General features: G+C 43.3%; 1 protein-coding gene across 4 annotated transcripts in view; it reads left to right on the forward strand.

The window, feature by feature from the left end:
• The first annotated feature begins 14,113 nt into the window (after positions 1 to 14,113).
• Positions 14,114 to 25,961, forward strand: part of IPCEF1 (interaction protein for cytohesin exchange factors 1) — a 139,242-nt gene continuing 127,394 nt past the window's right edge. For 2 of the 4 annotated variants that reach the window (XM_070417434.1, XM_070417436.1), the window contains exon 1: positions 21,665 to 21,751. The gene's annotated coding sequence lies outside the window, so the exon portion shown is untranslated. Of the gene's footprint in view, positions 14,192 to 21,664; positions 21,778 to 25,961 lie in introns of those variants that run through there. The other 2 variants (XM_070417437.1, XM_070417435.1) reach the window with 2 other exon arrangements.

The following is a 25,961-nucleotide window of genomic DNA, read 5'->3' on the forward strand; positions in this document are numbered from 1 at the left end:
TATGCTCACCACTATACCACCAACGCCAACTGTAGTGTATATTTGATAGTTGCTATGACAGGAGATCTTAAAAGTTCTCATCACAAGAAAAAAATGTATCTATGTATGGTGATGGGTATTAACTAGACTTATTGTGGTAATGACTTCCCAATTCATACAAATGTGGAACCATAATGTCGTATGCCTGAAACTAATGTAATGTTTTATGTCAATTAAAAGAAGAAAGATGTCTTTAGGAAATTTAGCTTATTTCAAAATGGAATAGACTAAGTGCTCTACTTTATAAAACGAGCTGCTTTTGTATTGTGCCTTGTTCTTTTTAAAAAATTCTCAGTGTGTTGAGGAATATATAAGAGAAAGAGAAGGGAAGTTGATGCATATAAATAGATAGAAAACTTCAGTGAGTCTTTTGTTTGGATGGGGAAGGATCCCTTGTTTTCTCTTCAGGGAAAGAAGAAAGTCTCTGGGATGTGTGTCAGCTCACAGAGTCCATTTGAAAAAGCTGTTGCTTCTGCCACTGCTGCTCTCCTTTCCTGGGAAGGTTGTCCTTTTTTGTCCCCAGGACAAACACACCCCTTCTGCATGAATCACCAGGGGCTGAGATTTGCTTCTGCTGCTATTATATACCATGCTAGAGGCCCGATGCTCAAAATTCGTGCAAGAGTAGGCCTTCCTTTCCCCGGCTGCTGGCACCAGTTTCCCTCTGGCACCTGGGACCCAGGCTTCCATCGCAGCCCCGGCTTCATCCGGAAGGACGTTCGGTCTAATTAGCATATTACGCTTTTATTATTATAGATAACTGCAACATCTACAGGATAGAGGGTCTAAAATATGAAGGTAATGTTTGAGCAGGCTCACAATACATGTTGAGTAGATTTGGGAAAGAATTAGACAGAATGAGACTCTGAATATGTAAGATTTGGAGAGAGAAATATCCCTAGAACCAGGTACTTGCCCTCTAAAGGTATACTTTTCCCAGAAAGTGAGGAAGTAGAATAGAAAGAGTAAGGAAGAGGCCTCTTGGTTCAAATCCTGTATCACTAAGTTTTATGTTTTATTAAAAGTTGATGTAACAGTGGAAAATTGTAACCCACCCACCACTCTTTTGACACTGTCTCTGTAAATGCTGACTGTGACTAATATGTAGCTTGTAGATCAACAGCATGACTGTATAAGAACCCTAGGAACTAACTTCAGAAGGTACAGATGCCGACCTTCAGTCATCCCAGTTCTGGAAGATTTGCTGACCTTCTACTGTAGAACCAGGATGACAAAGACCAGGATAATGCACAGCAGGCCACCACTTGACCAGTTTGGAGGTCCTATTCGAATGGAGTGTGCTCTCCTGGAACTCCCCTCCCCTCAGTTTCTTTATTCTCCTTTGCCCCTCCCTCCTTATAAGATTTTCTGCCTGCACTGAGATGTTGAGATGGGCTCTGCAACAAGAGTCCCCCATCTCCTCAGGTGACTGGCACTGGAATAAACCTCTTTCCCCTTTCACCAGCATCTGTCCAGAGTTTGGTTTTTGTAGCAGCAGGCAGCAGAACGTGGGTTTCAGTTACACTGATAAAGGGGAAGGGGTGCCATGAAAATCCACCACTAGACCTAAGGGGTTTCCAGCACTGAGCAGAGGTCTGCCTGCTCCTGGAGGGCTGGATCTTCGCTTTCATGGTATCTCCTGGAAGCCTAGAAAAATGTCTGGCACTTTCTGGTGAGAGTTTCAGTCATAATTATCTCGTGAATTTGATTATTCACGAGAAGGAGAGGGCTTAGAAAATATTACTTGGTGATGTTGATGAACCTTGTGGAAAAATTCACCCGTTCTTCAGGTGTTTGGCAACTAAACAGAGTTTTACTGTATATAAATATTTTTAAACCACTGCTTTGTTGAACTTTCCCAGATTTTTGGCTTGCTAACCTAGCAATGACAAGGCTAGCATTGTTTTATAATTAGACATATGGCTTTCTACCTCCTTAGAAGATTGTAAGGAAATTCCAGACACTCTGTGCTATCATATCAAGCATTCCAGAAAGCAAACAAAACAAAATAAAAATGTAGTCGACCCTTGTTTTATGATGACAGTTACTGTCAGATGTAGAAGGGCAAGAAAATTTTTCAGTGAATGGAGCTTATTGTTTTTTTGAAAATAACTAAACCTAATGACTCTCAAGAGGAATGGTTAGGAACTTCTGAGTAACAACTTTCTGCCACGGCCCCATTGTTTTGGCCACTCTGCTGGTCCTCACTCTTGAGTCACGAAGCGTAATTTCATCTTTGGAATCTCAAAAGAGATGTAAAGTGGTACACCCCAAAGCCATGAGATTTCTTACAAAAATGTGAAATTATTTTCTTTTGCCCAGGAGATGAAAATGCTTACTTTTGCTCTTTACAATGTGCTCTTTGCTCAGCACATTGAACTAGTTTACAAACTATCACATTTTGGGGATCTTTGGCTTCCTACCCCCTTTCAAAGGAAAATATGTACCAGGCATAGTAGTCCGCCCACAGCAAGACCTCCAATGCTCCATCACCAAGTGTTCATCCCTGGGTGATTTCCTCCACACTGAATAGACATGACCTGTGATGCCATTGGTGATATTGTGGAAATGACAGCATGTGACTTTTGAGGTAGGTCATAGAAGATACTGAGGCTTCCAGCTTGATCTCTCTTGGATCACGTAATCTGGGGGAAGATAGCTGCCATGTGTGGGAACACTCAGGCGGTCCTATGCAGAGGTCCGTGTGCCAAGACATGGAGGTTTCCTGCAGCACTCAACATTGACTTGCTGTCCATGGGAGTGAGCCAGCACGAAAGTGGATGCTCTACTAATGACTGCTGCCCCAGACAACATCCTGACAGAAGACCCCGACCCACCCAGCAGACAACCTACACCCCCCTCCCCCCATTTTTTTTCTGGGGCACCATTTTATTTTATTTATTTATTTTGAAGGAACTCAAGGAATTGTATTCTTCTTCTAAGTTTAAGAATTTAATAATGCATGGTTTGCATATCCATCATTTTATCTACTTTGTAATTTGACTATTTGTTGAGTTCTTTACATAATTAATGTGTTCCCACTTAATTTTCCTATGTAAATTACTTTTTCTTGCTTCGTTTTTCCAAATGTGTTTTTTTTCTTTTTCTTAAAATTTTTTTTTCCAATTACAGTTTACTTTCAATATTATTTTGTATTTGTTTCAGGCATAAAACATAATGGTTAGATAATCATATACTTTACAAAGTGTTCCCCCGATACTTCCAGTACCTGACTGGCACCATAGAGAATTATTATAACACTATTGACTATATTTCCTACTCTGTACTTTACATCCCTATGAATATTTTGTAGCGATCAATCTGTACTTTTCAATTCCTTCATCTTTTATATCCGGTCCCCCAAACCCCCTCCTCTCTAGCAACCCCCAGTCTGTTCTCTGTATTTATGAGACTGTTTCTGGTGGATTGCTTGCCTCCATTTCATTTAGTTCCTTTTTTGGAGATGTCTTCTGTTCTTTCATTTGGGGCATATTTCTTTGTCTCCCCTTTTGGCTGCCTCTCTGTGCTTGTTTCTGTGTATTTGGTAGATCTGCTATGTCTCCCAAGCTTAGTAGGATGGCCTTTAGTAGTAAATTTTCTGTAGGACCCAGTGGCACAGTCTCCTTGATTACCTGAGCTGGGCGCTCCAGGAAATGTCCCTTGTGTGAGTTATATGAGCCCTCTTATTGTAATTGGGTCTTGATTGCTGTTGGCCCTTCAGTGCATGGAGTCAACCCTCAGGCTGGTTAACTGTGAGGATCAGCCCTGACCACAAGCTGCTATGCAGGTGCTGAGCACATGAAGTGGAATTTGCCTCAGCAGGGTCTGGTGCCTGCTGAGAGCTCCCTTTGGATGTGCTGCTTGTGATGCTGACTGGATCCTGCCCTGATGTTGTGAGTGTATTAACTGGGTGTGTTGTTCTGGGGCCTCTTCAGAGGAAGTCTGGTGCAGGTCAATTTCAGATCTGCTTGTGAGCCCTGGGAAATCTATGTGGAGCTACAAAGTGATGCCCAGTTTGTGGCTGCCTCTGCTGGCCTGGGGGTGTGTGGGAAGGGCCAAGCTGTGCACCAAGGCTGGCTTCCCCCGGCACTGAGCCCAGGGGAAGGTCAGAGAAAGGCCCAAGGCACCCTGAGGTCTACTCCCACATGCCTCCGTGTGCTGGCTGCCTGTTAGGCTCAGGCACGTAAAGAGCTCCAGAGGTATGTGAGTATGTGAGGTAGGTTCTCCGTGAGTCGCCAGGTAGGGGCAAGTGGTGTTCCCAGAAGGATACAGACTTAAACTCAGTGCCAGTGTTGGGCCTGAGGTCACTTAACCAAAGTCCCAGGGTACACCAAGGCTGGCTGCCACCCACTGAGTGCCCTCAGACCTTTGTGGTGGGCTGATGAGGTGTCAGGGAGTCATGGGGGGGAGGGCAGCAGAGTGTATCAGGCCCAAACTGACCAAGATTTGGCCGTGCAAAGGGATAACTCTATTGGTCTGGTGTGCAGGTGAAAAATGGCCCCTGTCATACAACCACACAACACAGTTTGTCCTGGATTCTGCCCAGATCTCCTGGAGATTGCAAGCTGCTAGGAGTCAGGAGGGTGGGGATAGTGGATCTCCCATGATGAGGAGGCACCAATCAGGCGCAGGGAGGGTGGGGGGAATGGCCTCCTTCCCAGAGCCACACAACTCAGCCTCTGACATTCCCTGAGTCTGCCCATACCTCCGTACCCCAGGCCCAGGCAGCTGACTGCTCCTCCGGGCTTGAGTGCTGCAGGGCAGGCTGACAGGGAGTCTGGAGGGTGGGGCTATTGCATTCCCCCAGGCCGATGCCACATGGAGAGGAGCGATCAACCCAAGAAAGATGGCATCTGCGGTGTGGGAGAAGGACTCAGCACAGGAACGCTGATGGCTGTCCCTTCAGTTCTCTCCCCGGAGGCACCGACCCCAGTCTCTCCACACAGAACTCTAGACTGCTCTGCGCTCTCTCAACCAAAGCCCAGGGTGAGTGGCTGTGAACAAGGTTTTGTGTGTTGACCCTTTAAGATGGTGCCTTGGTTTCTAGCAGATGTCTGTCTCTCCAGGGCAGGTGGACAGAATCTCTGCCATTTTTCACAACCAGATATTATGTGGGTGCCTCTTCCCTGACCTGGTGCTCTGGGCTGGGGAGCCTGGCATGGGATTGAGACCCCCACACTACTCAGGGGGAACCTTTGCAACTGAGATATCCCTTTAGATTCTCAGCTGCCGCATGGGGGTATGGAGCCAGCAGTCATTTTCGTGTCCCTGCCCTTCTTGGCAGTCTTGATGTGGCTGCTTCTGTAAATCCTTGGTTCTAAGACTTCTGTTCACCTAGTTTTCAGGTAATTATTCAGGTCGATTGTTCTATATTTTAGTTTTAATTCCAGTATGGTCCTGGGAGGAGGTGAGTGTAACTTCCTCCTATTCCACCGCCATCTTGGATCTCTCCCCAAATTTCTGACTAATAGAAACAAGGTAAGGAAATAAATGTTTATTTATTACATTTTAGAGGATTTGTTTCACAACTGCTACTAATATACCAAGAGATGGTTATTAACTAGGAGTAAGAATTAGTCATTAAGAATGATCAGAATAGGATATGAGATGGGACTCAAATTCAAAGAATAAAGTGTTTCTTTACTACATAATTTTCACTAAGATTTAGGAAATCAAGGCAATTCAAGGAGCCCGAGTTTGGGGAGGCTGATTTGTAAGCAGTGCATGAGTTACAGTAGAGTGCGAATGAATAAAGAATGAATAAGAAATGGAGTAGGAAAACAAAATGCTTGTTTTAAAAATTCCTACAACTTTATTAGTGGCTAGGGCTCAGAAGGTAGATGCAAGGAATCCTCGAAGAGGAATATACCAAGCAATATTCATTCACCTGAAAAAATGCAGAGGTTGGGTCTCAGGCTGTCAAGGCTAAATTCTTGGTAGGTTGTCACTCATCACATGCCTACTTGTGGTAGAAATTGAGCGTGCATTCCTGAAGAGTTTAGAAAAAAAGTCTCAACTCCTTCAAAACAGAATTTCAGGGAGCCACTACAACTATTGGAAACTGTCATAGGGTAGAAGCACTTGAAATAGGATCTGTTGTAATCCTTCCTTAGAATATAGCAAGGAAGGGAGATGCTATTGCAAGACCAGAGGCAAGAATTAGGAAACCACAGACTTCTGCCCCCAGCAGTCTGGACTACTAGGTACAATGAAGAACCCTCCTGCTACACTACCATGGAATCCCACATTAGTCACAGTTAAGATGCTTTATAAGGCATTGCTGGATTTCTTAGAATGTATGGAACTTCCGTCAGTGAGTCAAAAATGGACAGGCCCCTGGCTGGGTGGCTCAATTCATTGGAGCATCGTCCCATACACCAAACATTGGGTAGATTCTTAGTCAGGGCACATACCTAGGTTGCAGGGTTGATCCGGGAGGCAATTGATCAATGTTTCTCTCTCTCTCTCTCCCTCTCTCTCTAAAATCCATGAAAACATATCCTGGGTGAGGATTTAAAAAAAAAAAAAAAGGTAGGAAAGTGTTTCTGAGGGCAAATTTTTCCATCAGCCCTGGGATGTGGAGCCTAAGTCTTGCCCATACAAGACAAAGTCTTACTCATTAGACTCAAAGGAGGTGAAAGTGGCCTCAGTAGTCACCTAACTCTTGGCGAATGCAAACACACACCCTCTTCGGAAGAGGCTTGGGGGGAAGGGAGGAGATGGGACCAGGAAGGAACTCCCAGGCAGCTTCAAGGATATTGCAATATTCCAGTTCTTAAGTTGCAGGGTGGATTGTGTTGGTATCATTACTTACATGTAGTTTGCATCTATTTTTAGCAGTTTTATTTAAAGCAAAATGGAAAAATAGATAAGACAACACAATCTGTTTTCCTTGCTGGGTGGATTCTTACTCATCCTTGAGACAGTACAAGCAATTGCCTTTTCAGGGAAAACTTTTCTTTCCATTCATTCTCCAGATGGATTAGGTGCCTCGCTCCTCTGCTATCAAAATACACCATGCACACCTCTGTCACCGCACTCCCTGAATGGTGTCCTAATGAGCTGTGTGTGTCTGTCAGCTGGTCCATGAGGCTCTGAGAATAGGGCCATCAACTTGTTCAGAGCATGCCTGACGAGTGATAAATCCCAGTGGAATGAGGGAATGATAAACAAAGAAAGCTAACTGAGGAATTAAAACTTTATTAAGGACCCAGTAGAGGATTTTTTTTTTTCCAAAAGAAGAGTAATGATTTCAACTTACTTTTGAAAGATAACCAAGTGTTGATCAGAATAAAGATACAGAGGTACAAGCTGCCAAGGAGAGAGTGTCTGGTCCATGGTCCAGTTGGTGGAGGAGTTGCTGGAGGTGAGACTGAGGATTCACTCATTTATTTAGTTATTCAAAACAGAGCCTACTGAGCACGCGCTATGTGATAGGCACTGTGGCAGAGACTAAGGAGATAGAGATAGACAGGTCTCTGAGTTAGGAATCCGATCTCGGGGGTGGGGAAGCATTCCGAGAGGGGAAGTGACCGAGTAGGCTGGGCTGTGAGAGAGCAAGGCTTTTGAGTGTGTAGCCAGTTATTCGGCATAGAAGTGGCACATGTTCAAAATGTAATATGTGATACTAGACTGAGGGAAGACATTCTGCATATTATTCATTCTGAGGCTGAAAACTGGCATCAAAAGAGCAGCTACATTCTCAGCATATTCAGCTTGTTGTGGGGAAAGGTGCTTGCTGTAGGGAACACCCAGAGTTTTAGAAATTGTTTGTTTTTTTGTGAATCCTCACCTGAGGATGTTTTCCCATTGGTTTTTAAAAATTTTAAAATTTTTAATTTTTTTAGAGAGAGTGGAGGGGGATAGACAGAGAGAAACATCGATGTGAGAGAGACACATTGATTAGTTGCCTCCCACACACACCCCAACCAGGGCCGGGGATTGAGCCTGCAACCAAGGTACGGGCCCTTGACCAGAATCAAACCCAGGACCCTTCAGTCCTTGGGCCGATGCTCTATCCACAGAGCCAAACGAGCGAGGGCCAGAAATCATTTCTGAATTGCAGGTAATCCTGATGGGGTGGTTGCTGAAAGTTTCCCTTATATGATTCCTGATAAAGAGGCATTCATCTGCATTTAACAGTATGAATGTATGTGCTGTGCAAGCAAAGGGTGATGATGCTGGAACCATTCATTTTTATTCTTTTCGGGGAACACATGGCAATGGAAGGCGGGCAGGAGGTGAGGTGGTGTCACCTTGGGAATTCTCATTAAGAGCACACATATCAGGGCTTTGAGCAAAAAGTGGTCAAAACCCAGTGAAGATGAAAAAGGGCTCTACCTCACAGGGGGATCTGATCGTAAATTCCTAACTGGGCACATTGCGGTGGGTAGTCACACCCCAGGCACATAACCTTCTTAGTAAAAGGTTTATCTTTGCCTTCACCAAGCCCTCTCCATTGTCTCTGTGCCTCTAGGATAACACACCTTTGAACTAAGTGTAACCACCCTCATCAGAGCACAGGATCTTGTTAACTGTCCTGTAATCCATCCCCCCCTTGCACATTCCCTCTTTAATTTCAAATGCAGAAAAGAAACTGCACAAAGATGAGTCTGAGAGCATTTGAGATCTTGCTTCCCAGCGACTGTCATCAGTTTCAGCTCAAATAAAATCTTATAAAAATTCTTTGCAGGTTTGGATGTGTCTTACGTCGACACCTGGAATTCATGTTCCCATTGAAAACAGAGTAGACAGTCCTCTCTTTGTTCCTATATGTGACCATGTAAGCCGGCACTTTGTAAAGTGACCTTAATCAGTGGGAAAAGTTACCATTCTGTGAACGTAGAAAACTTTTGTCAAAACATCCAATGCTCTGTCAGATAAATGTATGGGAAAGAAAAACAAGAGTAAAACTGATATATACGTAGCACCAGGGCTTACTCAGGGTAAGTCAGCATCCCTGTGGGAAAAAGAACTCGGAGGCAGGGGCAGAGTGGAGCTTCTGTGCCTGCAAGGCTGGGCCTGGCCCTGGACGTGGTGGATTTACACGGGGATCCAGCAGGAGCCAGTCTCTCGGCACCAAGACAAACATGCACATCGTTTCGTTCTAACGTCTACTGCATCTGTACACGCCCATCACATATGGTTAAATTGTAAAAATAAGTTTTAATCCTTAAGGACATAGGCTTGAGTTACCTTGAGAATCACCTTCCAGATTGTCATATTCCCTTTAATGTCAAGTAAACAAGGTCTCATTGTGTTTTGCAAAGTTGAATATGGGAAGTAGACGGGGAAAAAAAATAGCTATAGTGCAGCTCACAACTATTTTTCCCCTGCTTTATTAAAAATCCTGAAAAGTGCTGCTCTCCACCTTAGCTCTTCCCTGGGCCAAGGAAGGTTTGAGACCCATTTCGTGGCCTTCCCTCTGCATCTGAGGCTATCACAGAAGGAATGAAGGAAGAGGCTGCTGTGTCATGTGCTTGCTGCTCCAATGACAGCATTCGCCACTTGGGGGCAGAGATCAGTTTAGTCCAGACTGAGAAGTCAATGACAAACTCCTGTGATTTACCTTCTGAATTGTGGCAATCTAATATCATCAATATGACTCGTGTGGATTACATGTGAACCAACTGACCAGAGAAATGGGCTTTCTTACAAAACTGACACATGTGGTGGAAGCAGGTGAAATCCAGTCAACACAACGCCTGGCAAACAAGGACGGAGGTAGCAGATCCCAGATTTTAGAATCTGTTGTCTAAACATTTTTTTTCTCTCCTCCAAATTCAATATCTATCATTACTGGTTCTTTTCAACAAATATTTCAGCAAACTAGAGGCTCCCTGTGCAGGTCGCTTAGAATCTTGGAGGATGGCTTGGGGAGATCCATTCTGAGGTCACGAGATTGGTCAGAAAGGTATCGCCACTCCACTGAGGATGAGTTCTGAAGATGGAGGGAGCTGGCAGGGTTGGAAGGAGGACGTGGGTCTGAGGAATATTAGATATAGGGTTAAAGCGATAAAATTCAGTGACTTACTTGTGAGGGTAGAGAAGGTTCTGGAAAATCTAATGTCGCGCGCCCCGCCCCCCGCCCACTTTGGCTCACTCAGCTGGTGTCCTTAACTGAACTAAGGATGTGGAGGACATATCATAGCTCACATTCTGGATGAGGTCCAGCTACTCATGGGATATACAAGCAGGTTTATATTACACACACTAAGTCTATCCCAGTAGATTGTTGGTAGGCTGAGTAATGGCCCCCAAAAGATGTCCATGGTCTAATCCCTCGAACCTGTGACTATGTTATTTTACATGGCAGAGAGGCTTGGCGGATGTGATTAAGTTCAGGATTTTGAAATGGGGAGATTATTTTGGATTATCCTGGTGGGCCCAATGCAATCACAAGGGTCCAACAGGAACGTGGAAAGTCAGAGTCAGGATCTTCAAAATGTCCCTTAGAGGGTGGTACAAGCTCAGGGAGAACCACTGAGCTGATCACCAACTGGCTGATCTCCTGAACCATCTCTCACTGTGTGGACTGTCATCCCCTGCCTCATCTCTCCTGTCAGGGCCAGAGTATATGCTGTCTCCTCTGTGAAGCTGGTCTAACCAGCTTCATCCCTTCCACCTCTGACCTCTCACAGCCCTGTTTGGCATCAGTCCCACGTCATCTACCCTGTGCTGCCTCCTGTTCTCCTTGTCCCTTGGGTCTCGGAGCTCTCCTCCCATCCCAGCTACACAGCCCTCAGGTTGTAGCCCAGTGTGCTGCCCATCACCGCTCAGGAAATACATTCCATAAATACATCGAATAGTAGAGAAGCAGGTAGGGGTTTTATATGGATTAGTGGACCAGGTGAAAAATGTTTAAGGCATAAATTAGAGATGATGGATATTACATGTGTTAGAAACAATATATATTTTTCAAGAAAAAATCTTGAGTATTGATATATTTTCATGTATAACATTAAAATGTTCCCTTCACTGATTTGCACTGGCTGGGGCTCAGGAAATGACTTGAGTTATTTGTATCCATGTTTTGCCGACATAGTCCCAAATCCGTAGCACAGCTGTGTGTTACATGTTCAGAGTATGAATGTAAAATGAATCTCTTGCTTCTGAGAAGGTTGGTTTGACCTGAGTTTAAGGGATCTGACAAATTCACCTGAGCTAAGGTTCACTAGTGAAACTTAAAGTCTCTCTCTCTTAGAAGAAATGACAATACAAGAGAATAAAACACCTTAAAAACAGGAATAAAACTGTAATGATGGCATGACAGGTGTCGGAGAAAGAATCAGAGATGTCTTAGGGATGGTGTTGAGGGGCTGCTGGCATGCCCCCGATCATAGCTTTCCTGGAGATGAGTTATGTTCCTGGATCTTAGAGCATAAAATTGTAGCCCTCACAAGTAACGTGTATGTAAGGACCAGGTAGGCACAGGGTCATTTCCTGAGGGCCTTGTACTAGTTCATCAGGTCAGGGAACAAATTTAGAAAATGACCGGTCCCTGCTTTCCAAGAGCTGAGAGTCCAGTTAGGAGCCAAACGTACAAACAGGGCAGCTGCCTAAGATGCAGGGCCCAGTTCAAAATGCAAATATGGGGCACTCCTCCACAGATTAAACATTTCAATAACGTAATATCAGAGTCTTGAAGCAAGCAGGGATCCTTCTAAGGTCAGGGACTTGAGAAGGCACAAGAGGCCTATGCTTATAATTATAACAGAATTTGATCATGTTTGTATAGAGGTATGTACAGAAGACTGTGTGAGCATAGGGAGGGAGTAGCTTAGCCTCTGCCATGGGGAATGCTTCTCCAAGGAAGTGACTGGTGGGCTAACCCTTGAAGGATGGACAGCTGGGGGCTGGGTGGTCCAGGCAGGGGAGCTAAGGGAAAGCAGCTCTCCTGGGCCACCCTCTGCACCCCAACCTGCTCACAGCTTCCCACTTAGTTCTTCTGTTTTGAATCCTGGTCATTTTCATGCACCGTGTTCACGCTCTTCTTTCTTTGTCAGTTTCAGACATTATCTATTGACCCCAGGAACAAGAGATGAGGCTGTGGCCCCCCTGAGAACTCCCTCATCTCCATCCTCCTCCCATTATCATTAAATCTTCAGTTTAGTGCTGTCAGTTACGTGGGTGACCTTGGAAACAACACGCTTACTCTTGGCTGCTTGCCAATACAGTTTCTCCAGACTCCTCACCTTCAACCTCTCCTTCTACTCCCAAATTTTCCAGTGCTCTCCCTCCAATGGAACTTTCTGGACAGTTTCCATTTATTTAGAGAAGAATCTCCCATAAGGTGGCGTGGGGCGAAATGGCTGTGAAGAGGCTGGACCAGGTTCTCCACCAAGGTGTCCTTCTCACTGACGGAAGGCTGTGGCTCTCTGCTGTCCTTCATCTCTTACTCCTCCCCGTCATCCATCTTCCAGAACCTGTTAATATCTCTCGAGTTCTAATTTTCTCTCTCCAACTTTACTCCTGTTATTGTGGGTTTATATAGTTTTTATACTTTTCCTATCATTGAGATGATAGGAAAAGTATAAAAAAAAGAAAAGTTCAGACACCATGAGGATTATTCCACTTCTATAAATCAGGTGATGATGCTTTGAGAATTTAAGTGACTCCAATCCTGGCCCCATCATTGTAAATTACATGCCCTCTGGGGATGTCTTTGAAGATGGCATCTAAAAGCCTGATGAGAAACAAGGCCCTGCGATTAATGGATTAGTGTCACAGAATACCTTTGATACCATCTAGGACTTCGGGACAACTCAATGTGAAGACAAGAGGAGGCAGCCCTTCCCAGAGACAGAAGTTGATCCAATCAAGAAGCCTCTGAGGGAACTTTCATCTTATTCCTCATCAAAATGCCTAGCACCTTCTTTTAACCCTTTCACTCGTCCACAGATTTAATTTAATTCTTATCTTCTCATGAAATGAATCTAAAGGAAATGAGAGGAAGTATGAGACCAGAGACTGAAATCATTTTTAAACTATTACCTATTCTCCAAAGGAGAACCAGCAGCATTGCTTATTTTTAGCACACTCGTCATTGACATGGGGATGGTAAGGTATGGGGTATGTTGGGAGGTAGGCTATGTTTAGTCTGTAAATTTAAAAACTTCTGGAAGAGCAGAGGCACAAAACATGGCCTACAAAAGATTTTCCCGTTGCTTTTGAAAATGCTGCCCTTACATCTATTGCCAGTTAAACTGCCAATCAAGTAACACTGGTTTCTGTCAGCTGTTGTCGGCACATCTTCAAATTAGGAAGATCTAAAGTCAACTGAGCTATTTCCTTCTCTACCCAGAGTGAGCCTTTCTCTTTACCCCCAGTTGTTGGAGGCCAGGAAACACACCTTCCATTTGCCCTGGTCCAAGCAGTTCATCTTACAAAGGAGGGATCTGCTTTTCTACCGTGTGGGGTTGGTGGGGCCTACAGCCAAGGAAGCCCTATCTGGTCACTCTTAGGAAAGAGCAGATTCATTGAGCATCAAGAGGAAAAAGCCAGTGTTGGGAATTCTGATCCTAATGGGATAATGATGAACGTGATGAAACTCCTTGAGAAAAGTCTACCTCGGCTTGTTTCAAGACTTTCTCATGCTTGGCGTTAGGTGAAAAGTTTTTCTTTTTATTGAAATGGCTTCAGCCACCTTCCAGATTCTAGGCTTAAACGAGGTTGATGATAAAAAGGTGGCATTTCAACGAAACACACCAAGAACAGCTCTGCAAATGACCTCACCCTCCGTGCCTGGGGGTGAACACCTTTGCCTGCAAGACATGAAAGCAAAACCATGCAACGCTCCATACACGTGTCCTGGTAATGAACACACACCGGTCATGTGTAGTGACCAAGGCAGTCAGACAGATGGGATGTGCCTGCTTTGCATGGATTACATCCTGCATCTTGGAATCAAGGTCAGGTTCAGTGACAATAAGAAGGAAGAACAATACAATTGGGGAAGTGGAGATGACACTTCCCCTTCTTTCGAAAGAGCTTTACTCTCTGGTCAGCTTCTAATGGCAGTCCTGTGTACTCAGAGCCTCTAGAGGTGTGGCTGCTTCGAGTGGAACCCTCAACCTTTGCCTCAGAGGATTATGAGTTTTCTGACTTCAGGGACAAAGAGCCAGCTCTTGGATTTACTGTCTTTGTATTGCATGTAAGTACAATCACTTCTTGGCCGATATATGAGAAGTCATTGCTTGGCATTTCCAGATGATAAGACAGTTGATACCCTCGCACTCTACAGAGCAGTGAGTTCTACAGTACGACTCCTGGGATGTGATGTTTGTGCAGCTCTTTATAAACCTGCCGCTGTGGGGTCGGGGGCTAAGGGCGCGCTTACAGTCTCTCAGAGGCCTGAAGGAGAGAGTTGTGTGCTCACCCTGCTTTCCTCTGGTTCTTAAATGGATGTTGTGTTGACGGCTGCTTGGACCGCAGACCCTGGGTTTGATTTAGAAAGAACAATGCAGCATCTGTTTGGGTCCCGAGGAGTTCATTTGGGGCGACACTCTGTGGCCGCCCTCCTTTGAGAAAGTGTCCTCTTTGGGGAGAATCCCCCTTTGTATGTAGGCAGCTGGAGGGGATTTTTACTTTTAGATAAAAGTCACAGGCTTGACAAAATATCTCTTTATGAAAATAAGACTTAGGTGATGTTGGTTTTTGTTTCCCCAGGCACCTGGAGTGCTTGTTTATTTTGCTTGTATACATGTGACAAAAATTTAACTGTGGGAGTCAGAGTTATAACCCATGAAGGCACGCATCCTTTATGATAGTAGTGGATTTTGTTAGTTTCTGAGTGCTCCTAATACTGTCCTAGGCATTGTACCATCATGCATAGTGTCTGATTCCTCTATAGCTATTTATTTTACATAGAAAACAAACAGAAAGAACACAGGTCCCCTCCTGCCCACATCATGCGAGTGACGAAGAAAAGGACTTCAGTTTGTGCATTTGTTGATGTACTCATTCTTTAACGTATTTTTAAGATATCCTTTTCTTTCTTCCTTTATACATCAGTGTTTTTTCTGGAGAGGGTTCACGTACAAACTATTGCAGGCAAGCTGCATTAAGCAAATACTCATCATCTGAGTATGAAAAGAGGAAGCTCTTTCCTGTGGTGGCTCGCTGTGGCAATGAGCGATAAGAAATTACTCCATGACTATTGCCTGAGACTTTCTTTTTGACTCGCGTATCCTTCTTGAACAGCTCACTTCTGCTTTCCATCCAGCGTGGAGGCTAGGCAGTGAGAGCTGGCAACCCAAGCACAGGCTGACAGTTTGCAAGCAGGTTAATATGGCAAGTGGTGTGTGAGAGCAAATTCTAACAAATAAGTTTTGTGGGGTTGGAAAAGATCCTGTACGTTGGGATTACTGTTCTCTCAGCCCTCAGAACAGTGCCTGCCACAGAGTATGCTCTCAGTTGGTATTTGTTCAATGAGTGAATGATTGGGATTGTGCATGAAATGAGTGTGGTAGGGTAGCCTTTGCTTCATCTCTGGGGCCTAAAAACTTAAGGAAACGCAGGTTGGAGAAGATCAGAGTGAAGCAGGAGAGGAGGAGAATATGAAAGTGGGAAGAGATGAAAAAAGATGATGAGAATATGGTGGTGAAGGTGGAGGTGGATGTTGTGGTCGAAGTGGTGATGATGGGGGTGGTGGTGCAGAGTTGGAACTGGTGGTGGAGGTGATAGTGAAGGTGATGGTGGTGGAGGTGGTGGAGATGGTGGCGGAGGTGGTGGAGATGGTGGCAAAGGTGATCGTGTTGGAAGTGGTGATGATAGAAATGGAGTAGATATGATGGAGCTGGTGGTGAGCTGGTTGTGGTGGAGATGATGGTGGTGTGAAGGTAGTGGAGGTGGTGGAGGTTGTGGAGATGGTGGAGGTGGTGGAGATGGTGGCAGAGGCAATGGTGGAGGTGGTGTTGGAAGTGTGATGACAGAAATGGTGATGGTGGTAGAAGAAGTGGTGGTGAAGTAGAGGTGATGATGAGGAGGGCAGAGTGATATAGTCAAGAGAAAACAAGCTTTGGGTTAAACACATCTACTCAAAATCTGCATTTACCATTGACCAGCTCTATGACATCTGAACCTATAAAGTAGTGATTATAATAAGTTGACCTTTTTGTGTTGTTGAGTGGGGATTGGAAATATTAGAAATATGATTGATTGCATAGTGCCTGCCATCTCATGGATCTTCATTAAATGGCCGTTATCAATATATTTTCTTCAATTTTTAAATCACCACAGTCAGACTTAAAAAATTTAACCTCCAATTTATCTTGTCTTCTTTGTGCTTTTTGTCATTTTCTAAATTTCCTGAAATGAGCATTATTTTTTAAAAGAATCATTTATTAAAAATAAATGTTATAAGAGATTGACCAAAGAACTTACATGCATATATGCATAACCCATGGACACAGACAATAGTGTGGTAAAGGCTGGGGTGGGGGTGAAAGGGGGGTTGAGGGGATCAATGGAGAGACAAAAAGGGAATATCTGTAATACTTTAATAAATAAAGATAATTTTAAAAAATAAGAAAAAAATTAATGTTATAAGCCTAATTGTCAGTATGGCTAAGCCCATGGTGGTATATTTATATAAAGGAATAGTATCAATAAAATGATGTTTATGGAAATATTATTAATATTAATGCTAAGTAAAAGAAGCAGAAACACATTTTCAACTATGTAAAAATATTGTAGAGAAGCAAGATTGAGGTAAATATGTTAAAATGTGAACATATGATCAGTGGGTTTATAGCTGATAGTTATATTGATCTTTGTATTTTCCTATTTTTTCCAGATTTTTTAATTAATGGAGCATATCTGGACTATCTTAATAATATGAAAAAATGTTGAATTAAAATCAGGGAACAAAAATTTAACCATCTTTTAATTTTCTACCAAAAATATAACAAATGTAGCTTTTTAGTTATACAGTTTGTGGTTCATTTCAATCTAAAAGATGACACTTATGACTTATGCTATATTCTTTATGGGGGATACCCTTTGAAAGTAAGACAGGTGCAAAATCATGTGACAGCTCTAAAGTAAGGGGATGCAAACAAGGTCCCATCTGGGGCTGACTGGTCTAATTAGTTCCTAGAATCACACAAAAGTGGGTTATTTTCTCTGGACGATTTATAACTGTCTGTAAACTGGTATTGAATGACTTTATAGCAAGTTCAATAGTCAATTCAATAGTTAAGAGATCTAAATTAAATTTAGATTTGCCAGCATAAGAGTAATTAATTTTTTAGGGAATGTTGACTTATCTTTATCATCTTGGTATAGATGGGGAGAGATGAGAGATCCATTTTTCTGGAGTTGAGAAAGAATTCTTGTTGTTAGGACCTTGGCCATCCCGCCTCACCGTGCAGCTTGTCACTATGATAAAGTCCCTTATCAGACACTTAACCGAAATCAAATATTTTGGCTTGTAGGTATTGAAACGTATCTCCTATCTTTGTCTTAGATATGATCAAGTGGGAGATAGTTGATAGACAAAGAGGCAAAAAGATGTGAGCAAAAATCAGGACTCCTACACTGACACAGATGTTAACATAGAAGTAGTCAAAAGTGGAACATTAGCTAGTTTAAACTCACCCAAATTACTAGAGTAGATGCACTCTTTCAAAACCATCTGAATAATAATAATAATACAATAATAATCTATAATAATAAAAGCATAATATGCTAATTAGACTGGACATCCTTCCAGACGACCTTCTGGACGAAACCGGGGCTGCCAGGGTCTCAGGTACCAGAGGGAAGCCAGTGCCGGCAGCCAGGGGAAGGAAGGCCTACTCTTGCATGAATTTCATGCACCGGGCCTCTAGTAATAATAATAAAAGACCAGATCTTCAGTGAAAATGAGTTAAGATTAGAAATGAAAGAATTAATTAAACAGATCCAATCTTATGCCCAGTGGTAAAAACCAAATAACCCAGTGTGGAATATGAATTAAAATAGAAATAGCAGTACAGTGGACTTTGACTAGATAATCCATAGTAGCATTTTCTGAATATTTCATGTGTGGAGCACTGAGTAAAAACCAGTGATATTGTGAATACTTGCTATGTTCCAGGCACTGTAATCAGCACTTTTATTTTTACTTGAACAGTTCTCAAAGCCATCGCGTCTCAAAACAGCCCTGGGAAATAGCACTGTTGTTATTTCCATGAAGCTAAAGCTAAGGGAGGTCAAGTACTCTGTCTGAAACCACCCTGCTAGGCAGACAGAGATGGGATTCAACCTGAGGTCTTTGTGTGCCTCCCAGCCTGGGGCCTTAACGACCATCATACACAACAGATTTTCTTACATAAACTAGGGATTTGAGGCCAAGGATTGGGAGACAAAGGGTGAGTATGAGCAGATTCGCTTTCTACTTGGAAATCTTAAGTGACATTCCTTTCTATTGCCTTATTGAGGAGGCAGTGGGAAGGAATTCTTCCTTCTTCTCAGGGAACTTTCTGTGTCCTCACATGATTGCACATATGTGGTTGTCAATGTGGCCAACTTCTTAGGCGGCTCAGTGGCGTAATGTGGGGAGTGCTTCTCAACCAGCAGGAACAAAGGGGTTGGGAGGGGCAGTGGCATTCATGTCTCTGAATCATCCCTGGAGAGTCCACAGCTCAGTCAAGATACGTAACAGCCCTGTCACCACAAGGATCCCTCCTGGTGTCCTTTTACAATCATGCCCTATTAAGTTTGAAGACGTCCAGGTTCTATGTTGAGTGTCAATGGACCCACATTGACACTCTACAATAGGCTCTAGTTATTCGTGGGAGCAGCCCAGATCTAGGTGTGCGGACCTGAGGGCTCCGTCCAGAACGCATACCAGCTGTGTGTCACCAAGCAAGGCACTTACCTTCTCCACACTTAAGGTTTCTCATCTATAGAAGCTGAGGTTAAATATGCCTAACCAGTATGGTTTGTTGTTTGGACCAACTGAGATTAGGTGGAAATGCTCTGAAGAAGGTAAAAACAATACAAACCAATGGGGCCTTCTGTCTTTGCACCTGCTCCAGTTTCTTTCCAGGTAGAGACTCAATTGGCAAATAAGAGCTTTACTGGCAGAAGAGGATTAGATTAAAGGTAGTAGGGGGTGTTGTGGGTTGACTTGTCTCCCCCCAACCCAAATGCTGAAGTCCTAACCCCCAGTACTTCCAAATGTGACCTTGTTTAAAAACAGAGCACTTGTGGATGCAGTTAAATTAAGATGAGGTCACAATGGAGTGGGCCTTTAAACCAGTGACTGATGTCCCTGTGAGAAGCCAGGCCTGTGCAGGCAGAAACACAGTTGGGAGAACACCAAGCGATGATGGAGACAGAGATTGGAGTTAGGCAGCTGTAGGCCAACAAATGCCAAGGAATTGGCGATGAGCACCAGAAGCGTAAGAAAAGGCAAGGAAGGATTCTCCCCTACAGGTTTCAGAGGGAGAACCCCATCCCCAACACATTGATTTCAGATCTCTAGTCTCCAGAACTGTGACAGAATAAATTTCTGTGGTTTTAAGCCACTAATCCACTAAGTCCGTGGTATTTTGTTACTACAGTCCAAGGAAACTAACACAGAGGCAAAAAAATAAAAATAAAAAGTCATTTTAAAATGCTAGTGACAGACTCATCTCTATTGCTGGCAAGCACTTCTAGGGACCAAATCCAACATGACTCATTGCTCTCACTGTAACCTGTGGCATTGGGCCGCCAACAGTGGAGTCACTTTATCATTGAATGGGGATGAATAATAACACTAAACAATGAAACACATTTACAAAATGAAAATCAGGCTATTGTGAAATCTATAAAAGGGCATCCTTTCATAAAATGAGTCTAGCTAGGGATTCCAGATTATTATACCAATGTGGTCATTTGCTAGATATGGAACATTAGTGTCTATTTGTAGGGGGGAAGGGGGGTGTATAGTCTCCCTTAAATTGCATATTGAAAGAAAACTTTAAATATTCTGAATTGGAAAATGATGCACTGTGAAGGCATTTGGTTCACACATAAAACCGAAAACTCCAGTTGAAGCATACAGCGAATGGAAACTCCCCAGTTAATGGAAACGGGTCACTTTCGTGGTTTCAGTGATATAATTGTTGATTCCTTTGGTGCATAAAGTTAGCCTGGTACCTGCATAGCTATTTTAATGGCAGCATAAGTAGCTAGAATTTCAAGCACACTCTTAGGTTTCTCTGCAACAAAAGAGTCTCTTAAATCCCTCTTTTAGTGGAGTTTAAATTACCCTAATTCCTATCGCCATGATTATCCCTCACAGAACAACGTTCTTTTTACCAGGAGGACACCATTGTGGCAAAGACAATTCATTTACTCTGCTCAAAACTCAAAACATCTTTTTGCTCCCGCTCCTCATTTTAATTTTCTTTAGATTCGTTATTGATTTTATTTAATCTCTTTCAAAATCACAATAGAAATTTGTGACCAGATAGATTCTTTCAAATTTGAACAGAGTACAATTTCTTTTTTCCCAGACCGTCATGAAAGAAAATAATTTCTTAGGAGTCTTGTGCAATGCTCTTGAATATCAGAGAGGAGAGAGCATTTAACCATTTATAGGCAAATTTACATATTGATATCAAACCTTGGCCTAAAGTACAGACCTCTCAGAAGGAAAGAAACGGGCCTGACTCGACTTGTTCCCAGAAGCCTCTGTTTCACATTGTTCACTCCTGTAGAATACAGTTTGGTGTAAGGTGTCACGACTCACCCAGAAGCCATTGGACTGCACTTCCACTAAGTCACGTTTTAAGGAAGAAACCTTTAATTCTTTTCAAAACCGAGCCAATGGCTATGAACATGTAAATCATACTTTCTGGGCTTTTAGTCTATGATTATTCTGTTTGCAGAGCTCAGAGCACAGCACAGGATGGGGGAGGTTTGCAATAGTCCTTACGGTCTGGTGATCACATGGAGTGTCATTACTTTCATGAACATGTTTGAAGATTCCACTTTAGTAAATGAAAGGTTGCAACAGGAACATTTTCTGCATTCACTTAAAGTGCAGCACAGTTATAACAACCTTGTTCTTTACCACCTGTTCAAAGCCTGAAGCAAAATATGCTCAAGTTCCTTATTTTCTGGTTCCTTGTTAGACCACACATCCCTGCCTCTCTTACCATCCTAACAAAACAAGCGAAGGATTGCCCTCAGTCGGGAGGGGGAGTGAGTGTTAATCATATGACGAGGGCCCAGTTTTGAATATTTAAACATTCAACAAATGCCTACTGAATGCCAAATATTTCCCAGGTATTTTGTTGCGAGAGAACAGACGAGAGCATCCTTAAAGGTCCCTTGTAATCATGTGAATGAATAACACCTCTCCTGGGTTAGACTTGGTTACAGCCATTCCCTCAAAGAGCAGGATCTGAACTGGAAATCTTGGTCAAATAGAGCCGAGGCTTTCCAGCTGGAGCTGGATTTCCCCCTAGAACACAAGCTGCTGAGATGGCCTGCGCCTGGATTTTCAACTTGATTAATCAACTAGAGCCGCTTTTGCGTAGGCAACTGGGACTTGAGAGGGAACGGTCCAGCAAGGTTTGCGCGAGGCACTAGAGCACGGTTTAGTTTTATTTTGTGAACACTCACAGCATTCCACAGCTACGTACAAGTCAGTTGCCTTGACGGGCACGCCAGCTATTCTGAGCCCGGACGCCAGCACAAGAAGACAGACAACCAGGGCCTTCGTCAAAGCAGGGTGAGTGAGCAGAGCACCAAGGCTCGGTGAGTCCCTCCAAAGTCACTCTGCTTTCAAGTTGCGGTGTCCCCGTCGTAGCAGAGTCCTAGACACAGATGATAGTCATTTCCACTTTGCAGTAAATACTTACTCCTGTGTGCTTTGTGTCGGGAGCCAATTAGCAAGCGATTTCTCTCTCGATCCCGGACTGAGGTCAGGCACTGAGCACCACTGTCTACTCCCCATGGCCTCCTGTTTCTTATCATGTGGACGTGAGCCTCGTGCCAATGGAGGGAGGCCCCTGGCCGGGGAGGAATCCTCAACAATGCTTGGAACTTCCTAGGCAAGCCTTGGAGAGAAGGCAGAGAACAGGGCCCAAGAGGGCTCCTCGTTTCTGATTATAGTTTCCCAAACAGGCTGCATAGAGAAGTTTCACACGTTAGCATTTCAGTGTCTGCCTCTTAGGGATGGGCCAGAAGAAGGCTGTTTTCTCAGAAGTCTTTTTCTAGACTTTCTCTTTGGTTTGTTTTATTCTTTTGAGAAGGAGACCTCCTTCTAAATCCTGTTCACGTGGAACCTCTGAGCTATGACCTACCAAGGGCGTTTGTGCATGTTTTCCTATATCGACGCAAAGATTCTGTGCTGTCTGTGGGGCAGGGGAAACTACGGCTCGGAATGGGTAAGTGGCCTGTGCAAGGCCATGCTGCTAGTGAATGGCTGACTGAGGCTTGACTCTGGTTTACTGTTTCTTACAGAAGGTTTGCCCCCTTTGGAGTATTCTAGTTCCCGACCTTTATGAATAAATTGTCTCTACTGATTTATCATCTGGGTAAAGTGTGAATTCCAGTCTAATCATCTGCCCCTCAGTGTCCCCCAGCCTGCTTCATCCCATCAGGCATGTGTTCTGAGCCTTACAATTGGGTGTTGGGAGGCCCCTACTCACCTGTCATGGAGGCCTGATGCTGTAGCTCTCTCCATAGAATCAGATGCCAAAACCCATTTTAGTGAGGAGGGCCTTTAGACTCCACTGACTCTAACCCTGCCGCTTTCTGGATAGGGAACTGAGGTCAAAGAGATTTTGTGATTGCCCAAATGTGTACCGCTTGTTAGAGGCGATGCTCGGTTCACTGCCTAGACTTAATATCAGACTCCTAGACTCCCTCCACTGTAAAATCTGGGTTAAAATAAATATATTCTTGGAAGGGAAAGGTCTTTTCAGTTGTTACGAACCACTAGCACCCGTGTGTGGTTTAGCCAATCAAATCTTTCCAGCAGAGAGCTAATTTGGATTCCCAAACCATCTGGCCTACGTGTCGCATCGCTTTGATTTGATTAGTACCTAACTTAGACCCTCTAAATGTTAACTGCCCAACAACAAAGCCTGCATCATATCTTTCTGAAGATTCTTTCAGCTTTTCTCCTGTAAAAGGTCCTTCTATATAGTGAGGTATTGTTCTCTGTGTATGAAGATGGTAGTAATTTACTTAATTTCATCCTTCTTCTCTCCTAATTAATACTCTCTTCTGTGAAGGCTGCATATACAGCATGCTGGGGTTGAGGGAGGTCTGTGACCGAGGACAAAACCTTAATGAATTGTGTTGTGTGAGGCTCCAACCCATCACTTAGTTTCCATAACATTCTGAAGACCATGAGGAAATGAAGCTGATCCAGTTTTGTAGGCTCTGAATAAGAGAGAGGCCTGTCCTTCTACAAGACAGGAGTTAATGCTGGCTTTTCCATTAGATCAAATTTATTTCAAGTCTTTCTAACCACAATTCCCTCCAGGGTCCCCATCAGGCCTTCTTCAAGATCAGCTGAGCTTTGAGATGTTGTAAGACGTTTGGGGGAACTTCTGGTCACACAGAGCTTTACTGACGACTTTTTATGACCCTATAATACACCTGTTTTACAACAGAGCCCCTACCCAGTCTCACTTTCCCTCTTGAGCCTCCCTTATTAAGTGACATCTTCTCTTAGGCTCAGAGGGTGTTTGTACTGACTTCCTACCTGGTGGTTTCTGCAGTGATTTAAAAGTCTGTACAAGATCCAGGTAGGGAGGGCTCTCCTAATTGGCATAGAAGACATGAACGTTCAAGCAGAACCTCTACAAAATGCTTGAGTCTCCAGTCCCATTTACCAAAGGAGAGAATCTCCCCAAAGTTTTTCAAGATTTTTTAATCAAAAAGTTTTTAAACACACACTCACACAAATGACCAATTTTAGCTTCTTGATGTACTACACTTAGACTGTCAGATAAAAAGTTGTCATTCATGGGCTTTCCCCAGATGGTGAATTTGTCTCATAAAAAGTTATTAATAGGATATGAAGCATGAAAATGTCATGGTCCTTGATTTTTCAATTGCATTTGACCTACATACGAATGAATGAATTTGTAGCAGGGTTGTCTTGGTGGGAACTGCATCCTTTACATATGGAAACAAAGGATTCCTTTATGAAGGTTCACCTTTAGCTAGTAGACTATAGAAAATGTGTCAAACTTCAGGACTAAACCAGGTCCTTTGTGACCCTGGGAGCCTTGGAAGTAGGAACAGTGATAAAAGCCAAGAGATCATCAGAACTTTGGAAGACCAGGCTCCATGGCTGAACATACTTAATGAGGGGCACTGGAAGAGAAGATCCTTGGATTGCCTTTCAAGTTGCAGCCAATCAAACTTCCTTGGACAGTGTTAGTTGAAAGAGAGGCTGTCATTTTCTTCTTGATCTTTTTATTGTTTTCAGAGAGGAAGGGAGAGGGAGAAAGAGATAGAAACATCCATGATGAGAGAGAATCACTGATTGGCTGCCTTCTGCATGCCCCACATTGGGAATTGAGCCTGCAACTCAGGCACGTGCCCTGACTGGGAATCGAACTGTGGCCTCCTGGTTCATAGGTCAATGCTCAACCATTGAGCCACGCTGGCCGGGCCAGAGGCTATCATTTTAAAAGTCCTGTTGGTATTCTGTTAAAAGCGAGGTTGTTTCCTATCACATTTTGATTTGGGGGAGTGGTTTGAATTGGATCTCTTGTCCCATTCTTAAAACAACAACAGCCGGATTTTGCGTTTGTTGTTATTGGGTAGAGCTGAGTTCTATCACAGAGGATTAGCCTTATGAGGGAGTAATTTGGTGGGTAGTATTGAATTTCAATTATTCTAAACTCACACATACTTCGTCTTTTCACTTTCATCTTGCCAGGGGACCAAGAGTGTGCTCCTTGTGACAGAGGTATGTTGAGCTGTATGCTTGCATGTGGAAGCTTCATGTTAGCTGGTAGCTAATTAGAACTTTTTACAGCACAAATTCCAGAATGGGGCCAGGAAGTCCTCTGGAGTTTAATGAGAGGAAAACAAAGATTCAAAACTGAGACATCCTGATTTGGGCTCAGATGATAATTTCCCCTGGTGTCAGGAGAGTTGTTCCTTTTTGTCATTTGCTTCTTCAGTCTTTCTTAACACAAGACTGGCTATAGAACTTTCTTAGCACATGCGGATACAGATGTTTGACAGTCAAATGAGGAGGGGCTCCATGAGAAAATAGTCTATTTTCTTACTTGCATGCCTGATTTAGGAAGTCATGTCAGAGCCGTTAATGTGAACAGTTACTTAAAAATATTACGCTTAGTTGATTTTTAAAATAGTAATTTTTAACCTTTTTCATGTTTCCCAGAAAATTAGAACCTAAACTTAGATTTGTGTGTGTGTGTGTCTAGTCTGGTGTCTAGGATTATTTCTTTGTATCATCTTATGAGACTGATGCTCAGAGGCCTTGAAAAAGAATTAAAAATATTTTTTCTTCCTATCCATAAGGCACCAGTCAGTGTTTTAGGTTGAGTAGCACTTCATGTCACATTAATTAATCATAGAACATACACTGGAATTCAGTCATAGCTGATTATTATTTATTTGACTGTGCTTCAAAGCAGTAACATTGAATGCTTCCATTGCTTAATTTTTCTAAAGTGAGACCAAGAATCTAGAATAATGAAGAAGAATGGAACTCATCTGGTCTCAACGCTTAGATTTTAGACATGAGAACGCTAAGGCTGAAGGGAAGCTGAGTCTTACGTGAAGTCACAGGCTCATCTGCAGCAGAGGAACGAAAGAAACAGTTCTTCAAAAGTTAAGCAAACTTCTTCATCTAACATGCTAACGTAATGTGATATTGCAATATTACAATGCTAATATGCACTGTTCATCCCAAATGTGGGGAAGTTTTTAACTGTGGAGAAACT

This window comes from Myotis yumanensis, unplaced genomic scaffold, assembly GCF_028538775.1.
Source record: "Myotis yumanensis isolate MYYU_CA2020_CCGP unplaced genomic scaffold, mMyoYum1.0.hap1 SCAF_6, whole genome shotgun sequence".
In the NCBI taxonomy this organism is placed as follows: domain Eukaryota; kingdom Metazoa; phylum Chordata; class Mammalia; order Chiroptera; family Vespertilionidae; genus Myotis; species Myotis yumanensis.